This window comes from Ranitomeya imitator, chromosome 2, assembly GCF_032444005.1.
Source record: "Ranitomeya imitator isolate aRanImi1 chromosome 2, aRanImi1.pri, whole genome shotgun sequence".
Lineage (NCBI taxonomy): Eukaryota > Metazoa > Chordata > Amphibia > Anura > Dendrobatidae > Ranitomeya > Ranitomeya imitator.
The window spans coordinates 107695094-107709038 of NC_091283.1; the positions used below are offsets into that span (position 1 = coordinate 107695094).

The following is a 13945-nucleotide window of genomic DNA, read 5'->3' on the forward strand; positions in this document are numbered from 1 at the left end:
GCTTTATTTGTACATGTCTTTATTAAAAATGAAATTTCAGAACTATTGGCATTGATGGAGCCTCTTCCATGCTGCTCTAGCAACCTCCAATCTCGAGGGAAAGATTTTTGAGCAATTTGTCCTCACTCTCAGGTGGTTTACTCTCCTGTACCCTATTAAGGCCATGTTCACATTTTCAGTATTTGGTCAGTATTTTACATCAGTATTTGTAAGCCAAAACCAGGAGAGGGATATAAATACAGAAGTGGTGCACATGTTTCCATTATACTTTTCCTCTGATTGTTCCACGCCTGGTTTTGTCTTACAAATACTGATGTAAAATACTGACGGAATACTGAACATGTGAACATGACCTAAGATAAGGAAATAAAATGTGACCCTAAGTGCAGGCCTGTTACCTAGGTCCTTTACAGTTGTTAATTGTGAAATGTATTTACATAATAGTAAATTGTTAAGTAAATTTAGTATAGAGAGTAATTAATTGTGCTAACTGTTATATTAACCAGGTAATGACTAAGTGCCCTAAATTTATGGCGCATGTTCCTGAAGTTTAACTCTGTGTATATGTATATGTATATATGTATATATATATGTATATATATATATATAATTGTCTAAGGGTCACTTCCGTCTGTCCTTCTGTCTGTCTGTCTGTCACGGATATTCATTGGTCACGGCCTCTGTCTGTCATGGAAATCGAAGTCGCTGATTGGTCGTGGCAAAACGCCCATGACCATTGCCACAACCAATCAGCGACGGGCACAGTCCGGCGGTAAAATGGCCGCTCCTTCCTCCCCGCAGTCAGTGCCCGCTCCATACTCCCCTCCAGTCAGCCCTCACACAGGGTTAATGGCAGCGTTAATGGACCACGTTATGCCGCTGTGTAACACACTCCATTAACGCAGCTATTAACCCTGTGTGACCAACTTTTTACTATTGATGCTGTGTATGCAGCATCAATAGTAAAAAGATCTAATGTTACAAATAATAATAATTTAAAAAAAAAGGTTATTCTCACCCTCCAACGTGCGCGCTGTCCTCGGCAGTGCAAGCGGCAGGTTCCGGTGCCAAGGATGCTATGCGAGAAGGACTTGCCTTGACGTCACGGTCATGTGACCGCGACGTCATCACAGGTCCTGCACTCATACCAACCCTGGGACCGGAAGCTGCCGTGTGCACCGCACACAGGCGCCAGGACTACAAGGGGCCTACGGAAGGTGAGTATATGTTTATTTTTTATTTTAAGTCTTTTTTAACCACGCATAAAGTGCCCACATTGCTATATACTACGTGGGCTGTGTTACATACTGCGTGGGCTGCGTTATATACTACATGGCTGCTATGTACTACGTGGGCAGTGTTATATACTATGTGGGCAATGTTATATTCTGCGTGGGCTGCGTTAGATACTACATGGCTGTTATATACTATGTGGGCAGTGTTATATACTGTGTGGGCTGCGTTATATACTACATGGCTGCTATGTACTACGTGGGCAGTGTTATATACTATGTGGGCAATGTTATATACTGCGTGGGCTGCGTTATATACTACATGGCTGTTATATACTATGTGGGCTGTGTTACATACTGCGTGGGCTGCGTTATATACTACATGGCTGCTATATACTATGTGGGCAGTGTTATATACTATGTGGGCAATGTTATATACTGCGTGGGCTGCGTTATATACTACATGGCTGTTATATACTATGTGGGCAGTGTTATATACTGTGTGGGCTGCGTTATATACTACATGGCTGCTATGTACTACGTGGGCAGTGTTATATACTATGTGGGCAATGTTATATACTGCGTGGGCTGCGTTATATACTACATGGCTGCTATATACTACGTGGGCAGTGGAAGTTAAAGCTTAGGCGGAAATCGGTTTTCCAAATGGACAAAGACCCAAAGCATACTGCCAAAATGGTAACAAAGTGGCTTAAGGATAACAAAGTCAATGTATAGGAGTGGCCATAACAAAGCCCTGATCTCAATCCTATTCAAAATGTATGGGCAAAGCAGAAAAGGCAGGTGCAAGCAAGGTAACCTACAAACCTGGATGAGTTACACCAATTTTGTCAGGAGGAATGGGCCCAAATTCAGACCAATTATTGTGAGAAGCTTGTGGGAGGATATCCCAAACGTTTGACCCAAGTCATTCAGGCAATGGTACATACGTGTGCGTGCGTGCGTGCGTGCGTACATATATCTATGTAAATTTTAAAAATCTGGGAAGAAAATGTAAATCAATGTAAAATTAAAGATTCTCCACTACATGAAATATGAAAAAATAACTCCTTAATCACAAATGAACAAAGCCTCATACAGTGATGTAAGTGAAAAAAATAAACAAATTTGCCACTATAAAGCAGAGAGGGAAAAATAAAAAAAATGGCCAGTCAATAAGGCCCATTCATGCCTCGTCATTGAGGGGTTAATACATACAGAACTGTTGTGCGGCACCTCTAAAGCAAATTAAAAAAAATACAAAAATATGGGTGTAAAATATACTTTATTTAATTTTACTTTTGCCACCCCTTTTCCTCTGGGTGGTTGAACGTTACACCTACATCCAGTAGCAGGTGTCCAATAGTTCCAGATAGAAAGCGAGACAGACAGAGGTGGGGGAAGAGGGAGGAGGAGTGAGGGGAGGCAGGTACCCCAGCTCTGGCAATCAATGAGTCAGATACTAGCTCTGCCCTCCCTCTCCACACACTCTGCCTGCAACTGCCTTCCCCAGGGAGAACCAAGGAGCTCCATACTGAAGAACAGCACTTTGCAACAGAGACACTAAGTCACTGGATTATTTATAATACATTCTGTCAGGAAGAACCGGCATCAAACACTGACACATCTTAAGAAGGTGAGTAATCTGTCATATTTGCTGCTGGGGAGTACATTCTGTATTAGTACTGAAAAACGTGTGTAAGTTTGTTCTGCAAATAAATCAATAGCCCTTAAATATGATGTAATAATCAATATAAATATCGTTTCTGTGATTTTAAGTTTCATAGTTCATTACAATAATCTTACTGTGGAAAGTGCATCCCGTTTGGGACACATGGTTATTATATGAAGCTAAAAGAATGCATTGTATTTTCCTGCTATGACTTTGTGGAATACAATGTATCAAATTCCGTCATAAAGTTTTATATATTCCATTTGAAACATCTGAAGAAAATACTTCTTTATATTCAGAAATGTCTATAAATGGTCAATTGAGCTATTTCTGTATAAAATGTATTTTAAAAGGACGTGATGAGACTACACCTATAAATGCTGCATGTAGGGTTCTTTAAAAACTTACATACGTTTTGCATGGTGCGACAAATTAGCGCCTAGTCTGGATGATAATTTTACTAGGACAGGCGATCCATTTCATCCTTAAATTCTTTGAGAAATCTAGTAGTGGTATATGGGGGTCATTTTGGGGGACTCAGGTGGTTGTTACTGTTTAGTTCCTCTTTATACAATGAAAAGGAGGCTTGCAGTATAATACAGAAGTGGCAAAACTAATCCCTATTGTATGTCAATGCCATCCTAGAAAAAAGTGAAACGCGTCACTCCCAGGCTCTGTAGTAAAATTATTTATTCCATCAATGTAACAAACAACACAGTAGAGAGGGATTGAGCGGCATAAGGTGAAGGACGACGGCCGTTTCGAGCTGTCAACGCGCTTCTACGGGCTCAAACCCTATTGTACTTCATGAGATGCAACTTATATCAGGTTAAGTTGCAATGCCAAAAAATTGTTTTTCTTAAACACTTTGTTTTATGGTGGAATTTGCTTGAACACCCCTACTTTATCTGTCTGATACATTGACTATGATAACCCCATGCTTAGACTGTAGTGAAAGGGAAAATTGTGCAGGATAATTAGATTATATTTTGCAAATTATGCTTTATTTGGAATTGCAAATGTGATGCTAGGGTGTGTGCCGGATATAAATCTTGGCTAGTAGAAAATGATTTAATGTTTTAATATAACCTGACATCTAAGGGTACTTTCACACTAGCGTTTTTTGTAAATCCGTCACAATGCGTCGTTTTGCAGAAAAACGCATCCTGCAAAAGTGCTTGCAGGATGCGTTTTTTCCCCATAGACTTCTATTGGCGATGCATTTGCGACGGATTTGCACACTTCGCATCCGTCTTGCGACGAATGCGTCGTGCTTTGGCGGACCGTCGGAAAAAAAACCCCCTACATGTAACGTTTTTTTCTCCCAACGGACCGCTTTTTCCGACCGCGCATGCGCGGCCGGAACTCCGCCCCCACCTCCCCGCACCTTACAATGGGGCAGCGGATGCGCCGGAAAAATGCATCCGCTGCACCCATTGTGCAAAGCGTTAAACGCTAGCGTCGGAATCTCTCCCTGACGCATTGCGACGGGGAGATTCCGACGCTAGTGTGAAAGAAGCCTAAAAAGTGTCAGTCAGTGTGTAAATCCTGGACAACACAGCACTTTTATGCTACATAGAATTTACTGACTGATGTTATTATCGATTTGTTTTATACTTTGTTGCTTTACTCACATACTTTTACTGTAAATTATGTAAACTATGTGTACAGACAAGACTGTGGCGTAACTATGTAGCTTGAAGAAAAGGATCACAGTTCCAGCTCCTTAAAACGATTAGTTTATTAAGTTCAAAAATATAAAATCCAAATATCCATTGATATTTGGAGGTGGCTCGGATAAAGATCAATGTGATCGAAACGCGTTGCCAGTCAGTCTTCGCTATCTTAGCACCAACCGCTGGGAGTTTACTCACTTTGGATATTTGGATTTTATATTTTTGAACTTAATAAACTAATCGTTTTAAGGAGCTGGAACTGTGATCCTTTTCTTCAAGTATGAACATTTCGCCTGTCTGCAGCGGAGTTCCGTGCACCTGCGGTGATTACTGGTGAGCTGGTTACATACCCCTTCTCTATGTTGTAACTATGTAGCACAGTGTGTACGAGAACGTAATTAACAAGTCTGTTTTTATATTTATAGCATGTAAAGAATTGTATAGAAGTTTTTATGCTGAAACTCGATCTGACGCCCGACATGGCATTTCTAGCAACTCTCTTAATATAAATTTATTTTGAAGACAATTTGCTTTGCAGGGGTTAATTTTCCCATATAACATTGTGGCTTGAATAAAGTGGATATGTTCACATATTTTCCCAATCCAAAAACCTACTGACTTGACTAAAGTTGCTTTCCATGACATTATTATTGGTGACCTATCCTCAGAATACGTCATCAGTATCAGTGGGTTTGACCCATCACACCACCAGTGATCTGCTACATGAAGGATAACAACTTTGTGTGGTGGCTGTGAATGGCACCTTCATTTGCTTGGATCGGTCATCAGTATTAAAGTCGTGGAAATTCTCTTTTACAGGTGTTCTTCAAGAATTCTTAGCTTCTGATTGTCTGTGACATTATGCATCGTTGTAGATAAACTGTATTTATGGCAGAGATTTAAGACAGAGTGCCTTGTTGGTATCCCCACGGCACACACCACGTATGTCTTACTTGCTCGTCCAGCAACCCTTTGGCTAAACTCCTCAGACTGTGCCATAGAAGAACACGTAAACACCCTTGGGGCTCCCTGTGCGGAGTGGGACCCCACCTCCCTACATGCACACTTAATGCAACAGTTATTGACAAAGGCAGCATCTCCTCATTTAAAGTGGTAGTCTGTGATGGTATATATTGCTGGCCTATCCTGAGGATGTCATCAATATCTGATCAGTGGGGTTGTGACACCCACAGGACCCTCACCAATCAGCTGTTGCCAGTGGCGGTAGCTGCCGGATGTGCTGAGTTGTAGAATTGCACAACATAACTCCGTCAATGGATTAGTGGCCACGGCCATGTACTGCCCAGGGGGTGGATGTGCAGTACCTGGCCGCCACCACTATGGAGTTGAAGGAGTTGGGCTGTGCAGCTCCACTGCTCAGCACAACCTGACCACCATCCGCACCTGGAACAGCTCATTGTCAGATATTGATGACCTATCCTGAGGCCAGTAATATAAAAATCCCAGGTAACCGCCTTATCAAACTACCCAGTTTATTATATAAAAGCATAGTCAAATTTGTAAACGAGGACCAGGTAATATTGCATGTAGCTGAAAAGTGGGCCCCCAACATCATGATTCTGGTGGGCCCCTAGCACCCCAATCCAACACTGCCCCTGAGATATGAGCACCATAAGAACAAGGACTGACTTTATTCTCTGTACATCCAGTAGCTACAGACTTGATCTAATTTGTGGCTTTTCAATGCGACCCATTCCTATGCATTGTGGAAGAAATATTATCATTTATATTATGATCCTGAGTCTGTACTGAATGGAAGCTAATGCTTCACTTAAAACTTTTAAGATTGACTTTTGCATACAAATATTTTAATATCCCACTTACAGCACATTTACGTAACAAAGATCTGATACCTATGTGTTATGTGCTGTTGTAGTAATTAATAACGCCACTTCCAAAGATGACATCAGTCAACACATAACCATAACATAATGGCAACAATGTTTTATGAGTCACCTCTGTGTTATTATTTGTGCAAAATCAGCACAGAATATGTGTACCTACTGTGTATCTCCTCCAGCTCGTCAGCCAATTCTACAGGGAAGTATTGATATTCTACCAGACATTATTTTTATTAATTACTCGGGTGCTGCGAGTCAATTTATTTTACTACACTGAGCATTTTATTAGATGAATTACCTGGATTCAGTGTTCAGCGGTTTGGCTCTAGTTAGTTGTAAGATTTAATAACAGAGAATTGGCCGGTTGCTTTCCGTTTCTAAGAGTTGAGGATTGGCACCTAGCTTGTTATGACACATGTAGGGGTATAAGATGTGTTACTGCTGTAAGTAGAGCAATGTTTATGTCAGCAGAATATGTTGATGTGCGAATAGAAAAATAGTTATTCCCTTTTATTTTTTTTTTAATCTATCAGACATTTAACCCCCTTCATAATTAAAGAACATGAAGGAACATATAATCCGGAAGTTAAAACCTGACTTTTTCTGATCAGTTGAATCCTTAAGGGGGACACTTGGACCTTTTTTATTAATGGGCAACATTCAGAAAATACACCAGTCTGAGGTTATCCACTCTATTAATAAGTAAAAAAGGTCAGCCCCAGACTAGTGATAGTTGCTCTCCAAGAAGGAGAGCAAACAGTGGAAGAAATGGTTATAAGCCCATAAGTATGAAATATATATCAAAGACTTTATTTGAATAAAACATTAAAAAATGGGGAAATGGACAGAGCATTTGAAAAAAAAGTGACATACACAGCACGAGAGGACATCACATATACAGCTCTGGCAAAAAAAAGAGACCACTGCAAAATGTTCAGTTTGTCTTATTTTTCTCTTTATAGGTATATTTTTGAGCAAAATGTAAATTGTTCCTTTAGTCTATAAACTTCTGACAACATGTCTCCAAATTTCCAAGCAATAATTTTTGTATTATTTTTCTGACAAAGAAAAATGGACAAAATTACCCACCCCCCCAGTGCTTTCAGACCTCAAATAATGCAAAGAAAACAAGTTCATAATAATTTAGAAACAACAAAACTAATGTTTTAACTCAAGAAGAGAAATCAATATTTTGTGGAATAACCATGATTTTTAATCACAGCTTTCATGCGTTGTGACATGCTTTCCACCAGGCTTTCACACTGCTTCTGGCGCAAAAATGTAAGCACGTCTTCTTTGTTTGATGGCTTGAGGCGATCCACCATCCTCTTGATTACATTCCAGAGTTTTCAATGGGGTTCAGGTCTGGAGATTGGGCTGCCCATGACAGGGTTTTGATGTGGCGGTCTCTTAATTTTTGCCCGAGCTGTATGTACATGGTGTCACAGAAGTAGCATGAAGGCAGTGCAGTAGAAATTCAATAAATATACGAATATGTAATGAGGTAAGTATGTTGCACACAAACCCATCACAGATCCTCTCCTGCTGGAATGGTACCAGTCCCAACGCACGTATTGGTGATGAGCCTTTGTCGCTTTTAATCACCTTTTTATTGTATCTTTTGTGGGTAGTGCAACAACCGAAAAAAAGATGTTTTTGCATTTTAACTTTTTTCTTTTTGACTTTTAACATATGTTTGAAGCAGTTTTATATCTTGGTAGATTGAACTTTTAAAAATATTATTATTATTTATTACTAGAGCGCCATTTATTCCATGGTGCTTTACAGCAATATCAAATGTCTTTTCCTATTTAACCCCTTTACCCCCAAGGGTGGTTTGCACGTTAATGACCGGGCCAATTTTTACAATTCTGACCACTGTACCTTTATGAGGTTATAACTCTGGAACGCTTCAATGGATCCTGGTGATTCTGACATTGTTTTCTCGTGACATATTATACTTCATGACAATGGTAAAAATTCTTTGATAGTACCTGCGTTTATTTGTGAAAAAAACGGAAATTTGGCGAAAATTATGAAAATTTCGCAATTTTCCAACTTTGAATTTTTATGCAATTAAATCACAGAGATATGTCACACAAAATACCTAATAAGTAACATTTCCCACATGTCTACTTTACATCAGCACAATTTTGGAACCAAAATTTTTTTTTGTTAGGGAGTTATAAGGGTTAAAAGTTGACCAGCAATTTCTCATTTCTACAACACCATTTTATTTTAGGGACCACATCTCATTTGAAGTCATTTTGAGGGGTCTATATGATAGAAAATACCCAAGTGTGACACCATTCTAAAAACTACACCCCTCAAGGTGCTCAAAACCATATTCAAGAAGTTTATTAACCCTTCTGGTGCTTCACAGGAATTTTTTGAATGTTTAAATAAAAATGAACATTTAACTTTTTTTCACAAAAAATTTAATTCAGCTCCAATTTGTTTTATTTTACCAAGGGTAACAGGAGAAAATGGACCCCAAACATTGTTGTACAATTTGTTCTGAGTTTGCCAATACCCCACATGTGGGGGTAAACCACTGTTTGGGCGCATGGCAGAGCTCAGAAGCGAAGGAGTGCCATTTGACTTTTCAATGCAAAATTGACTGGAATTGAGATGGGACGCCATGTTTCGTTTGGAGAGCCCCTGATGTGGTTAAACATTGAAACCCCCCACAAGTGACACCATTTTGGAAAGTAGACCCCCTAAGGAACTTATCTAGAGGTGTGGTGAGCACTTTGACCCACCAAGTGCTTCACAGAAGTTTATAATGTAGAACCGTAAAAATAAAAAATCATATTTTTTCACAAAAATTATCTTTTCGCCCCCAATTTTTTATTTTCCCAAGGGTAAGAGAAGAAATTGGACCCCAAAAGTTGTTGTACAATTTGTCCTGAGTACGCTGATACCCCATATGTGGGGGTAAACCACTGTTTGGGCGGATGGGAGAGCTCGGAAGGGAAGGAGCGCCATTTGACTTTTCAAAGCAAAATTGACAGGAATTGAGATAGAACGCCATGTTGCGTTTGAAGAGCCACTGATGTGCCTAAACATTGAAACCCCCCACAAATGACACCATTTTGGAAAGTAGACCCCCTAAGGAACTTATCTAGAGGTGTGGTGAGCACTTTGACCCACTAAGTGCTTCACAGAAGTTTATAATGCAGAGCCGTAAAAATAAAACAAAATTTTTTTCCCACAAAAATTATTTTTTTAGCCCCCAGTTTTGTATTTTCCTGAGGGTAACAGGAGAAATTGGACCCCAAAATTTGTTGCCCAATTTGTCCTGAGTGCGATGATACACCATATGTGGGGGGAACCACTGTTTGGGCACATGGGAGGGCTCAGAAGGGAAGGAGTGCCATTTGAATGCAGACTTAGATGGAATGGTCTGCAGGTGTCACATTGCGTTTGCAGAGCCCCTAATGTACCTAAACAGTAGAAACCCCCCACAAGTGACACCATTTTGGAAAGTAGACCCCCTTAGGAACTTATCTAGATGTGTGCTGAGCACTTTGACCCACCAAGGGCTTCACAGAAGTTTATAATGGAGAGCCGTAAAAATAAAACAAAAATTTTTTCCCACAAAAATTATTTTTTAGCCCCCAGTTTTGTATTTTCCCGAGGGTCACAGGAGAAATTCGACCCCACAATTTGTTGTCCAATTTGTCCTGAGTGCGCTGATACCCCATATGTGGGGGGGAACCACTGTTTGGGCGCATGGGAGGGCTCGGAAGGGAAGGAGCTCCATTTGGAATGAGGACTTAGATGGAATGGTCTGCAGGTGTCACATTGCATTTGCAGAGCCCCTAATGTACCTAAACAGTAGAAACCTCCCACAAGTGACATCATTTTGGAAATCAGACCCCCTAAGGAACTCATCTAGATGTGTTGTGAGAACTTTGAACCCCCAAGTGTTTCACTACAGTTTATAACGCAGAGCCGTGAAAATAAAAAATCTTTTTTTTTCCCACAAAAAATATGTTTTAGCCCCGAGTTTTGTATTTTCCCAAGGGTAACAGGAGAAATTGGACCACAAAAGTTGTTGTCCTATTTGTCCTGAGTACGCTGATACCCCATATGTTGGGGTAAACCCCTGTTTGGGCACACGGGAGAGAGTTCGGAAGGGAAGAAGCACTGTTTTACTTTTTCAACGCAGAATTGGCTGGAATTGAGATCGGACGCCATGTCGCGTTTGGAGAGCCCCTGATGTGCCTAAACAGTGGAAACCCCACAATTATAACTGAAACCCTAATCCAAACACACCCCTAACCCTAATCCCAACAGTAACCCTAACCACACCTCTAACCCAGACACACCCCTAACCCTAATCCCAACCCCATTCCCAACTGTAAATGTAATCTAAACCCTAACTGTAACTTTAGCCCCAACCCAAACTGTAGCCCTAGCCCTAGCCCTAACCCTAATCCTAACCCTAGCCCTAACCCTAGCCCTAACCCTAACCCTAGCCCTAGCCCTAGCCCTAACCCTAGCCCTAACCCTAGCCCTAACCCTAGCCCTAACCCTAGCCCTAACCCTAGCCCTAGCCCTAATGGGAAAATGGAAATAAATACATTTTTTTAATTTTTCCCTAACTAAGGGGGTGATGAAGGGGAATTTGATTTAATTTTATAGCGGGTTTTTTAGCGGATTTTTATGATTGGCAGCCGTCACACACCGAAAGACGCTTTTTATTGCAAAAAATATTTTTTGCGTTACCACATTTTGAGAGCTATAATTTTTCTATATTTTGGTCCACAGAGTCATGTGAGGTCTTGTTTTTTGCGGGACGAGTTGATGTTTTTATTGGTACCATTTTCGGGCACGTGACATTTTTTGATCGCTTTTTATTCCGATTTTTGTGAGGCAGAATGACCAAAAACCAGCTATTCATGAATTTCTTTTGGGGGAGGCGTTTATACCGTTCCGCGTTTGGTAAAATTGATAAAGCAGTTTTATTCTTCGGGTCAGTACGATTACAGCGACACCTCATTTATATCATTTTTTTTATGTTTTGGCGCTTTTATACGATAAAAACTATTTTATAGAAAAAATAATTATTTTGGCATCGCTTTATTCTCAGGACTATAACTTTTTTATTTTTTTGCTGATGATGCTGTATGGTGGCTCGTTTTTTGCAGGACAAGATGACGTTTTCAGTGGTATCATGGTTATTTATATCTGTCCTTTTGATCGCGTGTTATTCCACTTTTTGTTCGGCGGTATGATAATAAAGCGTTGTTTTTTGCCTCGTTTTTTTTTTTTTTTTCTTACGGTGTTTACTGAAGGGGTTAACTAGTGGGCCAGTTTTATAGGTCGGGTCGTTACGGACGCGGCGATACTAAATATGCGTACTTTTATTTATTTTTTTTTTTATTTAGATAAAGAAATGTATTTATGGGAATAATATATATATTTTTTTTCATTATTTTGGAATATTTTTTTTAATTTTTTTTTACACATTTGAAAATTTTTTTTTTAACTTTTTTACTTTGTCCCAGGGGGGGACAATACAGATCGGTGATCTGACAGTGTGCACAGCACTCTGTCAGATCACCGATCTGAGAGCAGTGCAGGCTGCTTCACAGTGCGTGCTCTGAGCAGGCACTGTGAAGCCACCTCCCTCCCTGCAGGACCTGGATCCGCGGCCATCTTGGATCCGGGGCTCGAGCAGGCAGGGAGGGAGGTAAGACCCTCGCAGCAACGCGATCACATCGCGTTGCTGCGGGGGGCTCAGGGAAGCCCGCAGGGAGCCCCCTCCCTGCGCGGTGCTTCCCTGCACCGCCGGCACATCGCGATCATCTTTGATCGCGGTGTGCCAGGGGTTAATGTGCCGGGGGCGGTCCGTGACCGCTCCTGGCACATAGTGTCGGATGTCAGCTGCGATAGGCAGCTGACACCCGGCCGCGATCGGCGGCGCTCCCCCCGTGAGCGCCGCCGATCGCGCTGGACGTACTATCCCGTCCATGGTCATAGGGGCCCACCCCACCTCGACGGGATAGTACGTCCGATGTCAGAAAGGGGTTAAAAATATAGAAATAAAATAAGGTGATTTAGAGGGAACCTGTCATTTCCTTTTTAGCACCTCAACTGTCCCCAGTGCATTGTTAGTGATGCAATGTGCATTACTAACACTTTTTTCATTAACAATGGCACTGTAATCATATGAAAAAAGCACATTATATAGTTAGATCGTACCTGCTCATTTGGTCATAGGGACATTCTTCATTTCATTCAGTCAAGGTTGTTGCCACCCACGCAATTTGAATGATGATGTTCCCTGGGTTGCACCGCGTCAATCGAAGAGCCGTGCATGCGCCGTGACATGCGTCTCTGGGAAAACACAGTATTACACCCAGCTTCAACACTGCGCATGCGCAGCTCCATGATATACTGCGCAAGCTCAGGATTTTTCAAAGCAGATTTGAGTGACTTCTGCGCAACCCTGGGAACATCATTTAAATTGCATAGGTGGTGACAACCGTGACTGACTGAAATGAAGCACACCCCTAAGACTAAATAAGCAGGTACGATCTAACTATATAAAGTGCTTTTTGCACATGATTACAGCGCCATTTTTAATTTTAAAAACGTGAACAGTGAAAGAAAGATTGCCACGCTAAGAGGCACTTACATTTACATGTATGATCCTTTGGGGGATGGTTGGGCTTGTGTAGTGGTATGCTGCACAATGTCCGGGTGTATCAGATTAGGGACTGTCCTCCCAAAGCTGCAGCACCCTGTAGAGACGCTGATGATCACAGCGGTTGGCCTCGGCCGATGGCGCCGCTGTGGGAGTAGCATGGTGAATGGGGGCGTAGTTAAACATTGACGTCACCTGTCGTGGATAACGGACGTGTGTAGGGGCCAACCCGACGTGTTTCGAGGGAACCGTCCCTCTTTAGGATCATACGTGTTCCTGTAAATGCCTCTTAGCGCGGCAATCTTTCTTTCACTGTTCATTCATTTACTGTTTTCAAGGCAGTTTCACACACCACATCTGCCAGATTGCCTGCTGCTTTGGCTTCAGACACAGTGTGAATAGCGCCATTGTGATTTGTTTATCTAGCATTTGAATTTTAAAAAAGTGTTAGTGATGCACATTGCATCACTAATCACTACCAACACACTGGGACAGTTTACATGCTAATAAGGATATGACAGGTTCCCTTTAAGTTTATTTTTTTATTTTATTTTTCCTTTTTTTTCTCGTTTTTATTTTATTTCTTAATCCACCTAGCCAACGTGAATCTGTGTGCACTGATCATTTATACTGTGTACTGCAGTACTATAGTATTCAATTATATAGTGAAATTGTGGAGTCATGAATGGCTGATGGGAAATGGTGCATGCACACATCAGCAACTTAACCACTTAAATGCCATTGTCAGTGATTGACAGCAGCATTTAAAAGCTTAAAATCGATCAGAGCTAGCTCAGCTCCATACCCACACACCTGACTTGTGGCGTATGTGTATCTCTGATATT

At 41.1% G+C, this 13945-nt stretch overlaps 1 protein-coding gene across 1 annotated transcript in view; it reads left to right on the plus strand.

Annotated features, from left to right (window-relative positions):
- Positions 1–2743: 2743 nt before the first annotated feature.
- CHRDL1 (chordin like 1) overlaps positions 2744–13945 on the plus strand; it is a 202654-nt gene continuing 191452 nt past the window's right edge. Inside the window, exon 1 of the mRNA XM_069747130.1 lies at positions 2744–2868. The gene's annotated coding sequence lies outside the window, so the exon portion shown is untranslated. The remainder of the gene's footprint in view (positions 2869–13945) is intronic.